Here is an 18,980-nt window from a genome sequence, read left to right on the forward strand (position 1 = left end):
GATGCTTTGTTGGTGTGTTTTCTTAAAACTGTGAATAAAGAACTGTACTATTGTCCTGGTTTCGGCTGAGATAGAGTTAATTTTCTTATTAGTAGCTGGTGCAGTTGCTGTGTTTTGGATTTGGTGTAAAAACAATGTTGATAAGGCACTGATGGTTTTAGTTGTTGCTGGGTAATGTTTATACTAAGTCAAGGACTTTTCAGTTCCTTGGGCCCTGCCAGTGAGAGGGCTGGAGCAGCACAGGAAATTGGGAGGGGACACAGCCAGGACAGGTGACCCAAACTAGCCAAAGAGGTATTCCATACCATATGACGTCATGCTGAGTATATAAACTGGGGGAAGAAGAAGGAAGGGGGGGATATTTGGCATTATGGTGTTTGTCTTCCCGAGTAACCGTTACACGTGATGGAGCCCTGTTTTCCTGGGGATGGCTGAACACCTGCCTGCCCATGGGAAGTAGTGAATGAATCCCTTCCTTTCCTTTGCTTTGCTTGCATGCATGGCTTTTGCTTTACCTATTAAACTGTTCTTATCTCAACCCTCGAGGTTTACATTCCTTTCTGATACTCCTCCCCATCCCTCTGGGTGGGGGGAGCAAGCCAGCAGCTGCGTGGTGCTTGGTTGCTGGCTGGAGTTAAACCATGACAACTATCTTGTTTTTGTTATAGCTGCATGGTAACTGAAGAACTATCAATCATTTTTATAAAGTGGCAAAGTTATGCTACCTTCAACATCATCAATAAAATACTCAGAATCTAACTTGATTCTTAACATGTATGCAGTTAATTCTCTCATTCACACTTACCCAAGTTGTGTGTAATTACTAGCTGATTTGGCTAGTTTTGTCATTGACCTTGAATAAGTCTCTTCTATCATAGCCCTGTCAAAGAAAGCAATCAAAAGTGTAATCAAAATTTTGAAGATATTTGAAGACAAATGAATATGCATTCTAAAAGCACAAAGCACAGGACTTTTTACTTTAACAGAAAATATCTCTGTTTTAATGGCCCCTCAAAAACTATATGCAAAAACACAGAAGTATATTAAAAAAACAATCTAATAATGCTGTGACAGAATGTTGCAGGGAATAGAAACAAATAAAACATAAGGGCTCAAGACTTGCAAAAGACTATTCCTTCCTATACTCTCTGCTGTTCCCCTCTGCCTTTAACATTCTTTAATGACACAATCACACACCTGTCTAAATAACAGAGATCAAATATATTTGCAATTAAAACATTAAAAAAACCCAAAGTGATTGCTTACTGAGGAATCACATTTGTTCACATTAAAGTGGGGTCCTGTCTAGTAATATTTTTTTTAAAAAAAAAAAAGTTCTTTGTGTTACATATCTGCTATTAGTTAGAATTAATTAACCACATTTGATTAGGAATATAGAGTTATAAGAAATATTTTAGTGGAATTTGTGTTTGCATAGCAACCGACAGCTACTATGAAATCCTCTGTACAGCCCATACCAAGGGTCAGAATCACCTAGTAGGAATGTTTAGAACTTAGATAACAGTTTCACGATTGAATGCATGATTGGATACAGTGTTTACGTGTAGCCTAGGAGAATGTATTGAGATGTCAGAATGTAGAATTAATGGGAACTGGGGAGAGTTGAATGAAGCAAATCATAGTTACCTGCCAAGAAACAGTGAATGTAGGTAAAAGGTAATTCTGGCAGGGGGTATCACGACCACCGACCAATGTACCACCTACCCAAATAGTACCCCACACCCATTTCTAGACCTTTCTAACCTTTACTGCACAGAATCGGATATGGGAGAAGAGTATGTTAATGATTTTCGGGAAATACTATGTTTATGCAAGAATACTTAATGAATATGTATGAATAAGTTCTATATATGGTGTATGATTTTGAAGCTTGGTGTGCGTTGATCGTGAGAGGACTCACTTGCACACCCGGCCGTTAATAAAGAAGTGTCTGCTTATCTGCATCACATTGGTGTTGATAAATTCTTTATTCCGAGATTTCGGTAACATTTGCATAGTGATGTTTGAGTTTGGAAAACACAGTTAAATCATGTATAATGAAATGTGTTCTACTGCTTGTAATTATATTTTTAAAAGTTTCCCTCAATACATTCTGATTTCTTTTGGATAAATTCTTACCTACATAAAGTTTTGTTATGTTTTCCTGCATTCAAACCCACATATTTATTTGTCTTTTGGAGAATCAAAATCCAAGGGTCCACACAGATTTCCTCCTTAGAACCCATGCTGGGGCAATTGGCATGGAACAGCAGTCACACACAAAATATCATGGCAGTGACTCCCCTGGAAGTCCTTCCCTCATCAGTCTTCCTCACCCTCCTATTATTAAGGTTAAGATACACACTAATTTTCCACCCTAAATCAATACTCAATATGTAGCATCAACTTAGATTTAGAAACATCCTGGATTTGAGAAAATAATGTAATTATCTTTCTTGAAAATCCAAAAGCTTGAAGCAATTTCTTTTCTTCTTTGTAATGCCTTTATTCAGGGGCAGAAGAGGGAAAAAGGGAGATAACAAATTCACTGTTCTCTTAAGTTACTATTACTATAACCACTTATTGCTGAGGCAGATGTTTTTATTCCTCCTTTACAGCAACACGTTCCAAGCAAAAAGCATTTTCTTATGAAAATATGAAATAAAGTAGTAGCAGTCACCTGGAACTTTGACAGAGGAACATGTATTTAAACCTACTGAACTTCAAAATAACAATCCAGACAATACATTTGGAGAAGGGGATTAAGTTGTAAAATGCAGTAATTCAATTACATTTTAAATCTCACCTACAAGCAACTAGTTATTCATCATGAAATAAATAAATTCAAAATTTTCTCCTCCTTCCCCATATACAAGTATTCCTGATGATCTGAAAAAGTTTAAGACTCAAGGTTTGGAATTCTTGCTCACTGCCCAGCAACAAGCACATACATACAGACACAGAGAAGAGACACTGATTATTTTTTTTTTAATTACCATGATGAACAATGTATTTTGATTAATTATCAGTAGCTTTTATCAAAGTTTTCTAGATTTGAGAGGTCAATGCTTTTTTTTTTTTTTTAAACACAAGATTTCTGACCAAAACCCACACCTCTCCCTGCAGCAATTTACAAAATACTTAGATGAGCAATCTCCACAAAACTGGAATTCTCCAAGTTACTACATATCAACATACAATAGTTATGAACACCAACAACTGAAATATGCTGTTGGTGATCAGTTGTGCATGTATATCTATATTTGTTTTATCAACTGACTTCACAGAGCATTCTGATGTACTGTAGCACACTATGAACACCTGAGTAAATTAATTTTCACTGATTTAAAAATCTGTCTTTGATTAGAATCTGTTAAATATTTAAACTGAAACAGTAATGTGTGCATTGCCAGTTTCTTCTGATCAAGGAGTTTCTTTTTTATGACACTTACAGACAACCAGTGCAGAAAAGTGTTTGAAAGACTTCTGGAGAAAAGCCAACAATACCTATTCAGTTCCTAGCTGACCACAGTGGTTTTACATGTAAAGATTTTAGGTGTTAAAATGCACGCCAACACAAGACAGTTCACCTACAAAAAATCTTCCTAGTATTTAAAGACAAAACACACAAAACCATAATTAAAAAACATAACTTCTACATGCTTTATCAAGAATAGAACTAATATACCTATCTTTCAGCAAATAGATATCCTGTCTCACACCCAAGATTTACTAATATCAAACAGATTGCCTGTCACAAAATTCACTCTTTCAGGAGATTTATCTGAACCTCCCAGAAAGTAACAGCTACTGACTGAACAAGTCTTTCCCATTCACAGTAGCAGAATATCTGGACAAAAGGCAATAAAGAACCATAGATCCAACAGCCTCAGTTCTTTTAGTACTTGACCATTAACAAATACTCAAAAATAAAAAAGTGAAACACCACAGTTGAAAGTTTAATTGGTATTGACTAATTGAACACAGTCAAAGGGGAAACCTTCTGGCTCCTTCTAGGGATATTCAGTTTCATTTTTTCAGAGGAAACTTTGAAATTTCAGAAGGTTCTTACAGAAATTTTGAAAGAAAGATTTTCATTAAAATGCTTAAGCTGACTATAATAAAACCAACATTTTTCCATGTCCTAGACAAATTTTCTTTTTTAATTATTACTGTTTCTAAGGCTGGAGAAAAGGGAACAACACTCTTCCCTGATAAAGCTGTACATGACCAAAACACTATTCTGAACAGCACAACTAATGGAGACTGACTTCATACAGACATGTCCTTTGTGCCCTAAGCAGTCTGTACATCCACACTCAACCATCTTTTCTCTTTTTATGCCACTCCCATAAAAAAGCAAATATTCTGGCTAGTCTGGAGACTCCAGCAATACTGTCTGATTAGCTGTCAACTGTATGTACTGTTTGACAGTAAAGTACTCTAACTTCTTGTAAGTAATATCACCAACTCAGATGTGCCTCCTCTACCTAGCCAGCAATTTTCAGTTTTCACTCTCCTATATCTCCACATCTGAATAAAACTGGCCAATACATTCAGAAGGAATGGAACAGCAGATGTGAAGAAATTGTAAATATACGTAAGTTTAGTTTTCATAGGAAACTGCTGAGAAAATCAGGTGTAAATAGGGCATAAAAACACTAGACCTAGGAGACTCAATGAATCTTGCTCATCCATTTACATATTTCTAGCAAAAAAAAGAGCACTACAAAATAATATTCAGACTACAGGAAGGGAACAAATAATTGTGTGCAACATCTTAATTTATTTGCAATAAAGATGCAAAATAGGATATGGTCAAGACAATCAGACTGTTGTAAAATACTGTTGAAGTACTGCCCAATACAATTTCTTTTGAGATCAAGAATTTGATTCACATGAGAAAAATGTGTGCTACTGAACCGTATTTATTTCATGGGAAATAGACTGACACACTCAAACATTTTTACTAAAGTGAGGACACCAAATATTTAAAGTCCATCTATGTCTTTGACATTACAAACTATATGCCACAAACTACTACTAGCTTAGACTGATTGATTAGAGATGCACCCTTGACTTGAAAAGAAGCATCTATTTGGCATTCAACTTTTTTTTTTTTTTTAAATGGCAGCCTGACATACCAAGATGGATCAATAAAGCAGAGCTAAAGAAAACACAATGGAACAGATAGGATACCAGGTTTAATATCTGACAGGGAAAAGATCACTGGAAAAGACTGAACTTATTGCTGCTGGTCTACATCACTGACAGATATTTTCCAATCTCAGAGCAAGTTGTTCTCAAGGAAGTATACTGAAGCCTTGTCAAATAAATTAAAATGCAGTGCTAAGATTCTAGTGAATCTCAGTATGTTAACTAGAACTGAAATTTTTCATATAATTTACCAAAATGCTGTAGATAAGATGGCTACACATCTCTTTGGTACGCCCTGGTCTATTCACAAGAAGAGAAACTACATTTCTTGATCTCTCATTGAGGATAAAGTGCCCACATGGATCCTCATGTGTTCCTAGATGGTCATTAATCTTTAGTCTTAAATATTACTTAAGCTTGTTTACTTGGGGGAAAAAATTATTGCTGCCTCCTTGCCAAATCACTACATTAATTAGGAGAAACTTCAGCTAAAACACTTTTAATGTGGATAAAGGTCCAAGTATTTTATTTATTGATTGCAAAGGCACACCGCATTTAAAATCTCATTTGAGGGAGCTGACAGAGTGAAAAAAACTAGACCACCACATTATTTTTACCAGTAATTTTGTGTAGAATGAACTGTCAAGTTTTATTTATGTCACCATAATAAAGAAAAGAATCCAAGACAGATATAGCATCAAATTATTTTTACCCATTCACACCTTAGGATCATCAGTATGAATAAAACGGAGTATGCCCAAAGAACACAACATAGAGAAGATCAGAAGCTTGCTCACTCACTCTGCTTCTTATCTAAGTATGGCGATAAATCAAAACACAACATATGTAAAACTAATAAAATTAAATGTGTGTCCAGGTGAAGTACCACTTAATTCTATGACTTACTACTATAAAAAAAAAGACTGATTCTAAGAATTAAAGCAGGTTTCAAAGGAAAGATCCAGGCACTCACAAGAATGCAAATTTTTATAAGTCAATATTAAAAGCAGTTAAGCAGTTTTGAAATTTTTAAAAAAATAGTTTTTTAGCAGCTTGTGAAGCCCTAAACATTTCATACTAAACATCAACAGTGTGATATCCATCCACTAAATCTGGAACTCTGTCTGACTTCATAATATGTCTTCTGGAATAAGGGATTCTTGAAACACAACATTCATTGCTTTGTGCAGTCCTTCCAACAGAAGACTGCCCATCACACATGGGCTCTGGAATTCACCTGTTTCACTTATTAGAAAGATTTGTGTCATTTTCTCCACTTCAACTCATTTTGAAACTCTGTAAATGTCAGTATTACTGAGAACCTGCCAGATCCATAATGAAATTTGTGTAAATTATTAAAAAAATTCGTTGTTGAGATCTATTTCAGGCCAAACCTGAAATTCTGATAAAAAAAATTCCAAAAAACAAAGGCTGGGTTTTTTAGACAGCTTTTACTGCAAGAAACTTTCCCTGAAACAGGTCCTCAATTAGCTTCTTACAAGTATCTTTCCGATACATTATATGACGTCAGTAATCAAATAAGACAAATTTCTGAAGCAGACATATCACTAAGTTCATCCAGAATGGAAATTCTTATGTTCAAAGTAGCAGCAGCAGTCTTCTTTTATAAAGAACACTGTAGAGGGATTTTTAAAGGACCGAAGACATATGTTACCATTGTCTGGGTTGGACAACCCAGGCCTGTTAGTTGAAGCTGCAGTGCAGCTTTAAATTGTCCTGGGAACAAGCGGTGGGAGAAAGAAAACAAGCTATGCCCAAACAAGAAGCCAGGTGCAGAGCAAGTCCTGGGAACCACGAAATCAACACTCTCATCGGCACACTCTGATCAGGCACCTGCAGCATGCCCACCAATCAGCGACAGGGACACCCATGTGGCCCAGAGACTTTTATCCAATCACCTGTGTGTAAAGTCGTGTGAGCGGTCGGTTTAAGTTATAAATATGACCTGTTTGTTTAATAAAGGGAGCACGGCATGTAGCCATATTGGTGTGATTGTCGTGACTTGGTCGATTCTCCAAGGGGGACCCTCCTCATCTGGTACCTAAACAGGGACCCATTTCTTCACTTAAACGCGGTTTAGCTTAAATGCTGTTCGCTTAAATGCTAAAGTCCCCGTGCATCGGACCCGAAGGGAAGCTATCTGATTAGGGAGCTGGAGATCGGAGCTGGAGGTAGCCTGGAAGGCGAAAAGCGGAGTCCGGAGTTCGGTGTAGAGCTGCAGATCGCACCCCCGCCAGTGGTAAAACCGCGGAGAGTAAATCGCGGCGGGGCTCCCCGCTGATTTCCTCGGGGGGGGGGGGGGGCACTACGGAAGGCTGCAACGAGTGCGGCGGGGCTTCTCCGCTGATACCCTTTCTGTGTGTGAGAGGGGAGAGCTCTGAGAAGACCGCGATGGAATTAGACGCGGCAATTAAACTGTTAACTAGCATCCTCCTTAAGAGGGGGGGGGCCTTAAAGAGACAGAAGTGGAGGCCTTAGTTTGCTGGGCATGAAAAAAGGAATAAGATCCCCAAGACTGCGTTATTGTTTAGTATTGCGGAATGGAGAGAAGTGGGAAATTGCCTTTGGGATACTACGGTCGAGGGAGGCAAAGAAGGAAAAGAAGCTAAAGTGTTAGGAGCTACGTGGCGGTCAATAGTTAACACTCTGGAAACTATGAAGGCGAAAAAAAATGTAGCGGCAGCGGCCATAGAAGCGTTGGGGAGAAATGTGGTAGAAAAGCCAATAGAGCAGAAGGGTGATTCACCTAAGCCTTCTCTCTTGGCTACACTTTTCGGAGTTGGGCATACTCGTCCTATGAAGGGTATGTCCGCCCCTGCGTGTTCAATAGCGCAGGAGCTTTTCGATAAGACAGCGGACAAACCGGAAATTACTCCTCGGGAGCCTGCGGTAACTGAGCCGAACCCGGAAAAGGCGGCTGAGCCTCCCCAGGAGGGCGGGGCAGCGAGTCCTGCTGCACCAATCGGAGCTGTGGGTGGAGCAAAACCAAAACGGAGGGTGGCTACAGCTCGTAGATCACGTCAGGGCGGGGCAAAAGCAACGTCTGATGTCATATCCTCCTCTTCCTGAAACATCATCGGATGAATTTAAGGAAGAAGGTGGGGAGAAACTTTGTGATAACAATACAGAGAAATCCTTACAGGAGGTAATAGGTAAATTAAGAAAAATGGAAAAGTGAGTTGAAATGAACCTGCCTATTACTTAAATACCTGCAGTTCCTCCAGTTAGCCCAACTACCCCTCCAATGCTGAACTCAAGAAAAGATCCAATTCTACAGCGTTGGTCTGGTGTTATTCGTGATGCTGTTTTGGAGGGTGATTGGCAGGTGACCAGCTCATTAGCTTGTCCAGTACTGATTAATAATCTTGATGCACATAACTGGGACATGATTTATGGAAGGTTAACGATCAGATTTTAGCGATGGGAGTGTTGCAACCTGCTCTTCCACCTTTTATGATGATCCTTCAGATTTGTCAAATTGTTGTGATGGACTTGTAAGACTGTTCTGTCTTTTTCACGATTCCCTTACACCTTGATGACACACAAAGAGCCTCACTAATGATGATTTACAACCGTTCCGATACTGGTTGCATGGCACCGAAGCCAACAGTCCTCTAACTTATTCACCAGAACAGTGGGCTGCCCTGGAAGTTGTGTCCCGCAAGATTCAGACTGGCTGGTGTGGTCGCCGAATGGCAAATCATCTGTTATCTTTTTTGGTTTGTGATGTTGCCACTTCACCTTTTGCCCTTATTTTGCAACGGCAAAAGAAAAAGGGGGAAAATACGGCAATCATTTTAGAGTGGTTGTTTTTGCCATTGCAACCCAGACATCGTATTTTAAGTTGATCTGAAGCAATAGCGGCCTTGGTGAGAAAAGGAAGAGACAGGACTGTTGAAATTGATGGGACTGAACCGGCAGATATCAGTATTCCAGTCCGTGGTGATGATTATGAATGTCTTCTGAGACATTCAACAGCCATACAGGAAGCCTTGATGGGCTATACAGGTGTTGTACACAACAACTGGCCGAAAGGACCTCTCTGGAAGATGTTAGAACATTATCAGTGGATTGCGAGACCGTTATACTCAAAAAGACCAGTTGACGGGCCAACGGTGTTTACAGATGCAGGGCAAAAGAAAAAGAAGGCTGCGTGTGTTTGGCAATCCGATAATCAGTGGCAGAAACACGTGATCACCGGTGAACCACGGGACAACCTTCAAACCTTAGAACTGAAAGCAGTGTGTTGGGCATTGGGAAGCTGGAACAATACACCTGTAAACATAGTATCAGACTCATTGTACGTAGTTGGTGTAGTACAGCACATTGAAGATGCCTTGTTGAGAGAGACAAAGAACCAACATCTTGGTGAAATGCTTATACGACTGCATAGTACTCTTCGATAGAGAAAACATGAATTTTGTATTATTGCATATTAGAAGTCATCAGTGGACCATTGGTTTTGGCGAAGGTAATGCTAGAGCTGGTGAAGCAGTCAGCTGTCTGGCAATAACTCCTCCAACAAATAAGTTTGAAGAAGCTCGTAACAGCCATGAGACGTTTCATCAGAATGTAAAGTCTTTACATTAACAGTATCAAATACCTATAGCAGATGCAAAGGGTATTGTCCGCTCCTGTCCTCAATGTAGTCATCATGGACCTGGTTTAGGGGTGGGCACTAACCCAAAAGGTCTGAAGGTACTTCAGGTTTGGCAAATGGATGTAACACATGTACCTGACTTTGGGAAGCTTAAGTATGTGCATGTCACAATTGACACCTATTCTCATTTTATATGGGCCACTGCACAAACCGGTGAAAAGGCATTACATGTGGAGAGATGCTTAATGTCTTGTTTTGCTGTCATGGGAGTACCTGTAGAAATAAAAACAGACAATGGTCCAGCGTATAGTAATCAACGAGTCGCTCGGTCTATGACAACTTGGGGAATTAAAAACGTTAAAGGGATTCCTCACTCCCCAACGGGGCAAGCAGTTGTTGAAAGGGCAAACCGTACCCTGAAGGATTATCTTCAGAGACAGAAAGTATCGCAGGACATAGATGTAACTAAAGGGTTGACTAAGGTGTTGTTTACCTTAAACTATCTTTCCCTTACGGAGGATAGAGAGGGACCACCTGTTGTTATACATCACCAAACAGCGCAAGGGAACCAAACAATTACAGTTCCTGGTTTGAATGTTCTGTATAAAAATATGGCTTCAGGTGTATGGGAAGGACCTAATCCGGTGTTCTTTATTGGTAGAGGCTATTTTTGTATCTCCACAGATAAAGGACCTATATGGGTCCCTAGCAAGTTTGTGCGACCTGTATGTCAAGATCAGAAGACGGAAGAGAAGACTCAGAGCGAGCAGACAGAATAAACTGTCTATGTTGTAAGGGATGTAACCCGCGGGTATTATGCCAATGTATGCTATGTGGGGTAAAACGGTTCTGTAAGCCAAAGCTTAAATGTAAATGGTGTAAAGAGTGTATGTGTTTGATTAGTAACCGGGCATGAAGCAAGAGAAAGCATACGACTAGTGTAATACCATGCTGATTGGAGACAGTATACATCATCAGAATCTGTGAAAGCACAGATTTGTGGGGTGGAATGTAAAAAAAAAAAAAAAAAAAAAAAGAGAGAGAGAAAAAATTGTGGAAATTGCAAGAGTAAACATGTTTGAGTGGTGGACTTGGTTTACGGTCTTGATGAATTTTTTTCCCATTGGCCAAAATATTTTTGACATCTTGCCTAGGACAAACATATGGGTGACATGGGCAAATATCACGGGAGTAACAGACTTTTGTTTGTCTGCAACAAGCAGACAACCCCTTTTAGAATTTGTTTAATTGGTATTCCCCTGCAAGAGAATGAAACAATTTTTGATGGTTTTTGGAATGTTAAAACAGTGGGTCTGACTTCCAATCAGAATGGTACATTTATGAGTCCCAATGGGCAATATGTTTGGCCTTCTATGCGTAATGCAGAGTGGCAGAAGACGGTTATTGAGAATTTAAATCAGCCACATCATTTACCTTGGCAGGAGTTAGACCTATTGGCTAGCATTGTACCTGTTGAATATGTTAATGTTACTGCAACTGGTATGGCAGACTGTACCCACATGTCATCACCACTTCAAGCTGTGAATGGCATTGGAGTAATTTGGTTTGGTGACCCGTGGCAGTTATGGCTAACACATCAAGGTGAATGGGGGTTTTATACAGGGTTTCAAAATCTAACCGGTTCACCTATTTGGGGTGAATTGAAAACCGGGGGTTTCCATATAGATGTATCAGTGTCCACCGGGAGTCTTTTTGATATGTGGGGACAGAGCGTGGCCAGGGATTCCTTTGTACCCTGTCGGTGGACCATGTTATTTAGGGCGTTTGACTTTGTTTGCTCCACATATGAAAGACTTATTGAAAATGACTCAACAGTGTCACAGATCACGGAGGGCACTGTGCACCTTTGATGAAATATGTAATGACCGAGTCAATCTACATTCCGTAACAGCAAATGTCCTAGCCTCCATATTTATCACGGGGCAATGGCAGCATTAAATGCTAAGAATATACGAAGGTTAGCGGGCTGGGGAGAGAAATAATTTAATCTTACATCACAGATTTTAAGTTTGTTATTGCTTGATGTACATAGTGTTAGGCATGCTATGTTACAAAAGAGAGCTGCAATAGATTTTTTCTATTAGCACATGGACACAGTTGTGAGGATTTTGAAGGGATGTGTTGTATGAACCTTTCCGATCATTCCATATCGATGCACAAGAAGTTGTCACAACTGCAGGGAAACATGAAGCATATTCTTGCTGATGATAATCCCTTTGATGAATGGTTGAGAGGATTGGGGATAACAGGTTGGTTAAAGACGTTATTGATGGAAGGAATATGCTTTGTTATATTCATTGTTGTAATGTTTTTAGGTTTTAGCTGTTTGTTTTCTTGTGTGAAGAAACGTTTAACATCTATTGTGAAACACACATGGGTTGTCCAAAAAGATAAAGGGGGATATGTAGAGGGATTTTTAAAGGACCGAGGACATATGTTACCATTGTCTGGGTTGGACAACCCAGGCCTGTTAGTTGAAGCTGCAGTGCAGCTTTAAATTGTCCTGGGAACAAGCAGTGGGAGAAAGAAAACAAGCTATGCCCAAACAAGAAGCCAGGTGCAGAGCAAGTCCTGGGAACCACGAAATCAACACTCTCATCGGCACACTCTGATCAGGCGCCTGCAGCATGCTCACCAATCAGCGACAGGGACGCCCACGTGACCAGAAACTTTTATCCAGTCACCTGTGTGTAAAGTCGTGTGAGCGGTCGGTTTGTTATAAATATGACCTGTTTGTTTAATAAAGGGAGCACGGCATGTAGCCATATTGGTGTGATTGTCGTGACTTGGTCGACTCTCCACGGGGGACCCTCTTCGGAACACCTGTTTAGGAAGTTGTCACATTTGTAGATTTCAGTTCTGGGACAACACCGTCCATCCCATAAACAACAACCCAGGTTATTTTCTGCATATTATTTTCTTGTCCATACTTATAATTCCCTTTTCTTTAACCAACCTAGTTTCTCAACATTGTAATCTAAAAGTATAATTTAAGATCATACTAGAACTTGCTGATACCCTAAATCTACATCTATGGCCAAAAGCTTTGAAAAACTGGTAATTTTTGCTACTTAAGTTATTGCTTTTCTTCCAAACATAACAAAAAATTGAAATTAATTTAAATAAACTGGTAGACATCTAATGTGACATTTCTAGCTTTTTACTCTTGTTTTTTTAATTCAAACCTAAAAATTAGAATCTTGTTATTAATGCTTAAGAGTCAGTATTCAGTTCTAGGTAATTGGGGTGAGCCTAAACGTTCTTGTAGAATATGAGGTATATTTTAAAATGCTTGTTGATTTTTATGTATTTTGCATTTTACTGTAACACAAACTTTAATATACTATTTCTGGGTTTCATTTAAGAGCCAGGATTAGTAAGGATGAATACTTACCTTTCTCTTGTAAAGTCTGTTAAGTCTTTTGTTGACAAATGCCCATGTTTCATGTTGTGATAGAGGACATCAAAGCCGTTGTTCCTTTCCCTCTAGAGATTAATAATAAAGAACTATGAAACAACATGCTAAACCAATTACAGAACAAAGTATAGAACCTATGCATTTTAATAACTGATCAAGTTTCATTAAGTGAATGATTTCTAATGCTTCAGCTTTTTACCAGTTGCTATTAGATCCCTTCAATCCCTTATATGCAAAACCTAAAATCACCTCAGCAGCCACTATTACCCTTTGAATGACAACTCTTCTATTACATATTTTTAAAGCCATTTATTTTCTAGATTTCTACAGGTCTTGTATTCTTTCACTTCCCATTTTACACATGCTTCATACTGCATTCCTTCATTTCCCATGAACTAAAATTCATACTTTGGGATCACTGCATATTCCACCTCCCCAGTTCTTCATACTTCATTGATAGCTGTTTTTTGTAAAATTTGTATAAATCATTAACTCCCCTTTGTTTATTCTTTAGTTTTAAAACTTAGAATCATAGAATCATTTAGGTTGGAAAAGACCTTTGAGAACAAGTCCAACCATTAACTCAGGACTGCCAAGCCCACCACTAAACCATGTCCCTAAGCACCAAATCTATGCATTTTTTTAAATACCTCCAGGGATGGTGACTCCACCACTCCCCTGGGCAGCCTGTTCCAATGCTTAACAACCCTTTTCAGTAAGGTATATCTCACCATTAAAACTGAAACAGTGCCCTAAAAACTGATTAATAAACTCAGCAGGCTTATCACCTGTGGCACCATGGTGAACTTCCACCAAACAGGAGAAAAGCAACAATAAATGAAAGGAAGGTGAGGCAAGGCATAGTGTAACAACACTCACTGCTACAATAAGAGTTTTCCTGTCAAACTATCCATTCTCCTGCCTTCCAAAAGCTTCAGATGCATAACGCTGCCGCTACTAAAGACACAGAAGCACGCCCTCAGGAAAATCACATGCATGTTCATGTTGGAAGGGAAAGAGGGGTGGGAAGCAGAATCCTGGACTTTTCACAACAGCAGCTCTACATCTGCAGTGAAAGAAGCCTGAGGATTTGGTCAGACACCACTCCAACCATTTCTGTCCTTTTTGTTCTGCAAAAATGTTTGTACAGGTTTGTAAGGCATACCAAATCAGGGAAATTACACAACTGAAAAATAAAGCTAGCAAATAAAAATAAAGATCAGTAATCTAGATCACTGTGAGTACATGAACAGCTGTATTGCTCATCAAAAGAGATGGGAGCAAGGAGGAGACAGCAGGCAGGGATCTGCCAACTTAAGTGGAAGAAGCCACAGGTGGATGGAGGAACCTCACAGTAGCCACAGTAGTAGGCCCACTTCTGTGAAGCATTAAGTGCACTAAGATTTGCTTTACTTCTTCCAAGCATCAGGGAAAAAAAACCCAAACAAACAAAAAGTCAGACACCTATAAAATGACTGTTCCTAAGACTGCAGTAAGCTGTAACCTGAAAAAGTTCATCAAAATGCAGATCAGTTTAACATAAGTGCAATTACAGGAAGGTCTGTAAAAAGTACGGGCAGAACTAAGTTGAATATACCAAAATACAGCAAACTTTAAAAGGACTATTTACAGAGCATGGCTTTTATGTTTGAAAAATAAAAGGATAAAACCACCAAATAGTAGGAAATGTTTGGGTTTTTTTAAAATATAGTCAAGTACAAGTCTAATCACAACAGTTCAATAAACTGTTTGAAGTAGTTAATAACAAATACGAGGCTATACAAACACTTTTTTTAAACACTTTGTGCATTAGAAATGCAATTAAGACCTAATAACTAGCAAAATAGGTTTGAGGAAGCCAGATCCACTTTTATTAAAAATAAGATAACTGCAAATGCAAAAAGTAAACAATTTCAGTCCTATCTAACCAGTTGGAAGCTCAGAATAATTTTTAATACTGATGCATTAATAGGTACCTTATTAACTTTCTGTATTTGCTCAATGCAAACCCTGAATGCCACTGCATTACAAACCCACCAGAATAACTCTGTATTTAAGATCTTACTCAGGAGTCCTCAAACTATGCCCCCCCCCAAGGTCCTCAATCCGGCCCCCGGTATTTACAGAACCCCCCTGCCACCCCAACCCCCACCCCCCCACCCCCCGCTGGGGGTTGGTGGGGGAAACCAAGCAGCCGCAGATGACTGCCTGCCACTTCATCCATGCATCCCTTCTGGCCACCCTGTCCGGACTGCACGGCAGGGCTGAGGGGGGGGCGGTGGAGGGGTCTCTCCCTCCCTCCAGCTCCCAGGCAGGACAAGCAAGCCAGCACCAGTGGGAAGCGCACGCACCATCATGTCAAAAAAAAGAACAATTGACTCCGAGTGCGGGGTATTCCAAGAAAAATGGACTTCTGATTATTTTTTCATGGAGTACAAAGAAGGAGCTGTTTGTCTGATATGCCAGAATTCAGTGTCTGTGTTCAAGGAATACAATTTGTGTCGACACTACGAAACTCAACATAAATATGATTCTTTGGTTGGACAAGTGAGAAAAGATAAAATATTAAGACTGAAACATGGATTGGCAACTCAGCAAAATACTTCTGTGAAGCAAAAGCAGCTCAATATATCATCACTTCGAGCAAGCTATCAAGTTGCCAAGCTCATAGCGCGCACTGGCAGAGCATTCACAGAGGGAGAATTTGTTAAAGAATGCCTTCTTTCTGCGGCCAAAGAGATGTGTCCAGAGAAAGCGGATTTATTTAGTACAGTGAGCCTTTCAGGACCTACAATTACACGAAGGATTGAAGAAATGGGGGAAAATTTGAATCGGCAGTTGCAAAACTCCTGAAAAAAAACCCCTTTGCTATTTCTCATTGGCACTCAACGAAAGCAATGATGTTCGTGATTCTGCACAACTTCTAATTTTCATTAGTGGACAAATGATTCTTTTGAAGTCATAGAGGAGCTTGCTGCACTGAAAAGCATCAAAGGAACAACTACAGGAGAGGATATCTATGAGAAAGTTTGCCAAACTATGAACGATTTGGAGATGGACTGGGTTAAACTATTCAGTGTGACAACTGATGGTGCTCCTAGCATGGTGGGGTCCGTGAAAGGAGTGGTTGCACACATTAACAAAGAGATGGACAAACACAACCATTCACATCCAATAGCCATACACCGCATCATCCACCAACAAGCCCTGTGTTGTAAATCACTGAAGCTGGACTCTGTCATGAAAATTGTGGTTTCTTGTGTTAACTTCATTAGAGCTCGTGCACTAAACCACAGACAGTGTCAGGAATTTCTGTCTGAGCTAAATGTTGCCTATGAAGATATTCTGTACCACACAGAAGTCCGTTGGCTGAGTCGAGGGACAGTTTTAAAACGATTTTACGACTGACTTCCACAGGTTTATGATTTTGTGCTTTCTAAAAGCAAAGAAGTACCAGAGCTCAAAGATGCAGAAAGGAAATGGCACATTGCGTTTCTGACAGATGTAACAGAGCTACTCAACAATTTCAACGTCCAGTTTCAAGGAAAGGGGAAGCTCATCTGTGATACATATTCACATGTGAAAGCATTTCAAGTCAAATTAGACCTGCTCATTAATCAAGTAAAGGAGGAAAACTTCTGCCATCTCCCCACAACTCAAAACCTGTCTGCAGAAAAACCAGCAGTTGCATTCCCGAACAAAACATGTATGGATGTACTAGAAATGTTGCAAAAGGAGTTTCAAATTAGATTTAAAGAGCTTTGTCTCCATGAACAGGACATACAGCTTTTTCCGGAACCCATTTTCTGTTGACATTGAAACTGTTGATCCAATTTACCAAATGGAATTGGCCGAACTAAAGACTTGTGACTCGCTGAAAGATGCATTCAAATCAAGCAGCCTTACTAATTTCTATGCATCTCTCCCCTCAGAGACATATCATAATCTCAGGAACCATGCACTCCAAATTGCAACCATCTTTGGCAGCACCTATGTCTGTGAGCAGACTTTTTCCCAAATGAAACATCTGAAATCTCCAATCAGATCCAGACTAACTGATGAACACTTGCATCACTTGCTACGACTGGCAGTGACAAATATGGAACCTAACAATGACCATCTCATTAGCCAAAAGCAGGCCCATAGTTCACATTGAAATATTATTTGTTTTTGTTGATTACAATTGTTCTTCATTTTAAATATTGCATTCTTTTTCCTGGTTTTTGTGCACTACTACAAATAAGATATGTGCAGTGTGCATAGGAATTCGTTCATTTTTTTCCAAACTATAATCCGGCCCCGAAAGTGTCTGAGGAACAGTGAACCGGCCCCCTGTTTAAAAAGTTTGATGAGCCCTGTTCTACAAGGTGAGGCATAGGACCTGTACACAGCTGTGCATCTATGTCTACATATTCAGTTTCAGTGATGAACTGTGGAAATCAAATAACATTTGGTAAGCCTGCTGTATGCATAAAGATACTTGTGAGTGAAAATTTGGGTGCAGAACCATGGAAACATCATTAAATATTTGGGTCTAAGCTTTACACATGTCAACATGTAGTGAAAAGGAGGTTAGAGGAAGAGGTCAGTATACTGCTAGTTCACTAATCATCCACTGGCCTCTTACCAAAAACAGCACTCAAATCTCATTAAACTGCTCTTTATGTGGGGGAAGAATGTACATCAACTGCCTTCATTGAAGGAATAATGGCATGCAAGTGTTATGGCTCTTACTGCTCTCAGTGATGAGAGGGAAGAACAAAAATGTAAACACAAATAGCATCTGCAAGGTGTTTATTAAATAATGGACAGCACTGGAACAAGAAAAGACAAAGGCTGAACACTGGTGACAGATAAGAATGAGAAGTCCTAAATTTTGTGGTTATAAAGTGCAGGGCTCAGAACCGATAGATTTAAGTGAGGTTGGTAGCTCTCCCAAAGACTTCCTGAGTGATGCTGCCAAGTCACCAAGGCATCTATTTTCAAAATTCTTCATTTAGACAAGCTTGAAACAAACAGGAGATAGAAGTGATCAGCAGCTCAGAATATCTTGCTCTAATCCACTCAAATAAGGCTCCCAAAACAGGTAGTCTCTAATGCATTAAAGGTCCAATTAAATGGGCATCAAGTAGAATCCCTATTACTTGAGGTTCCCCACCTGCAAAATGAATGCAGCTTTAGGTTAACAAACATGAGTCATCAGACATTACTGGGACCGTCTTCATCTTCTCTTACTGTAGCATTATTCTACTTGATCTGCACCATCTCACCTTATATTGCCTGCCTGCCTTAGAAACATTTATTAAAACCCCAGACAGATTTTGGTGGCCATCCTTCCTTTGTAACCTCTCCTCTGTGGCAATGTATTTGGAAGAAAAGGGACACGTGGCCTATCAAAAGTTGCTCTTGCTTTAGCAGCTTGATATGATTAAAAGCTTTGCCTGCTCAGCAAGGCCGCAAGGTTGTGAGAAAGACACCGAGAATAAAGAAAACAGGATCTTTAGTAGTTAAGCAGGCAGAAAAACAGGAGCTGAGTTGGGAGCTGATGACCGCAGGAATGTCAACAATTTTAAAGATGCGACTAACCACTTGTATGCTTTTAACCTTTTTAGTATCTGTGTAGCAGCGTGTGAACAGTGTATGTAACCAATAGAATTAAGATGTGACATGTGTACAAATATGAAAATTGTATATAAGCTTGCAGAAACTTAGGTAAAGTGTCTTCAACTAGGATCATATTGATATGTTGTTGAGTCCATGATT

General features: G+C 39.5%; 1 long non-coding RNA gene and 1 pseudogene across 1 annotated transcript; one reads left to right on the forward strand and one right to left on the reverse strand.

Moving 5' to 3' along the window:
- Positions 1–14,017, reverse strand: part of LOC130141898 (F-BAR domain only protein 2-like) — a 78,714-nt pseudogene extending 64,697 nt beyond the window's left edge.
- On the forward strand, positions 7,356–12,560 carry LOC130141955 (uncharacterized). The gene is made up of 2 exons (XR_008819231.1): positions 7,356–7,417; positions 10,463–12,560. It is a non-coding gene; the product is annotated as an uncharacterized LOC130141955 (long non-coding RNA).
- Positions 14,018–18,980: the final 4,963 nt, after the last annotated feature.

The sequence above is a fragment of the Falco biarmicus genome, chromosome W (assembly GCF_023638135.1).
Source record: "Falco biarmicus isolate bFalBia1 chromosome W, bFalBia1.pri, whole genome shotgun sequence".
In the NCBI taxonomy this organism is placed as follows: Eukaryota; Metazoa; Chordata; class Aves; order Falconiformes; family Falconidae; genus Falco; species Falco biarmicus.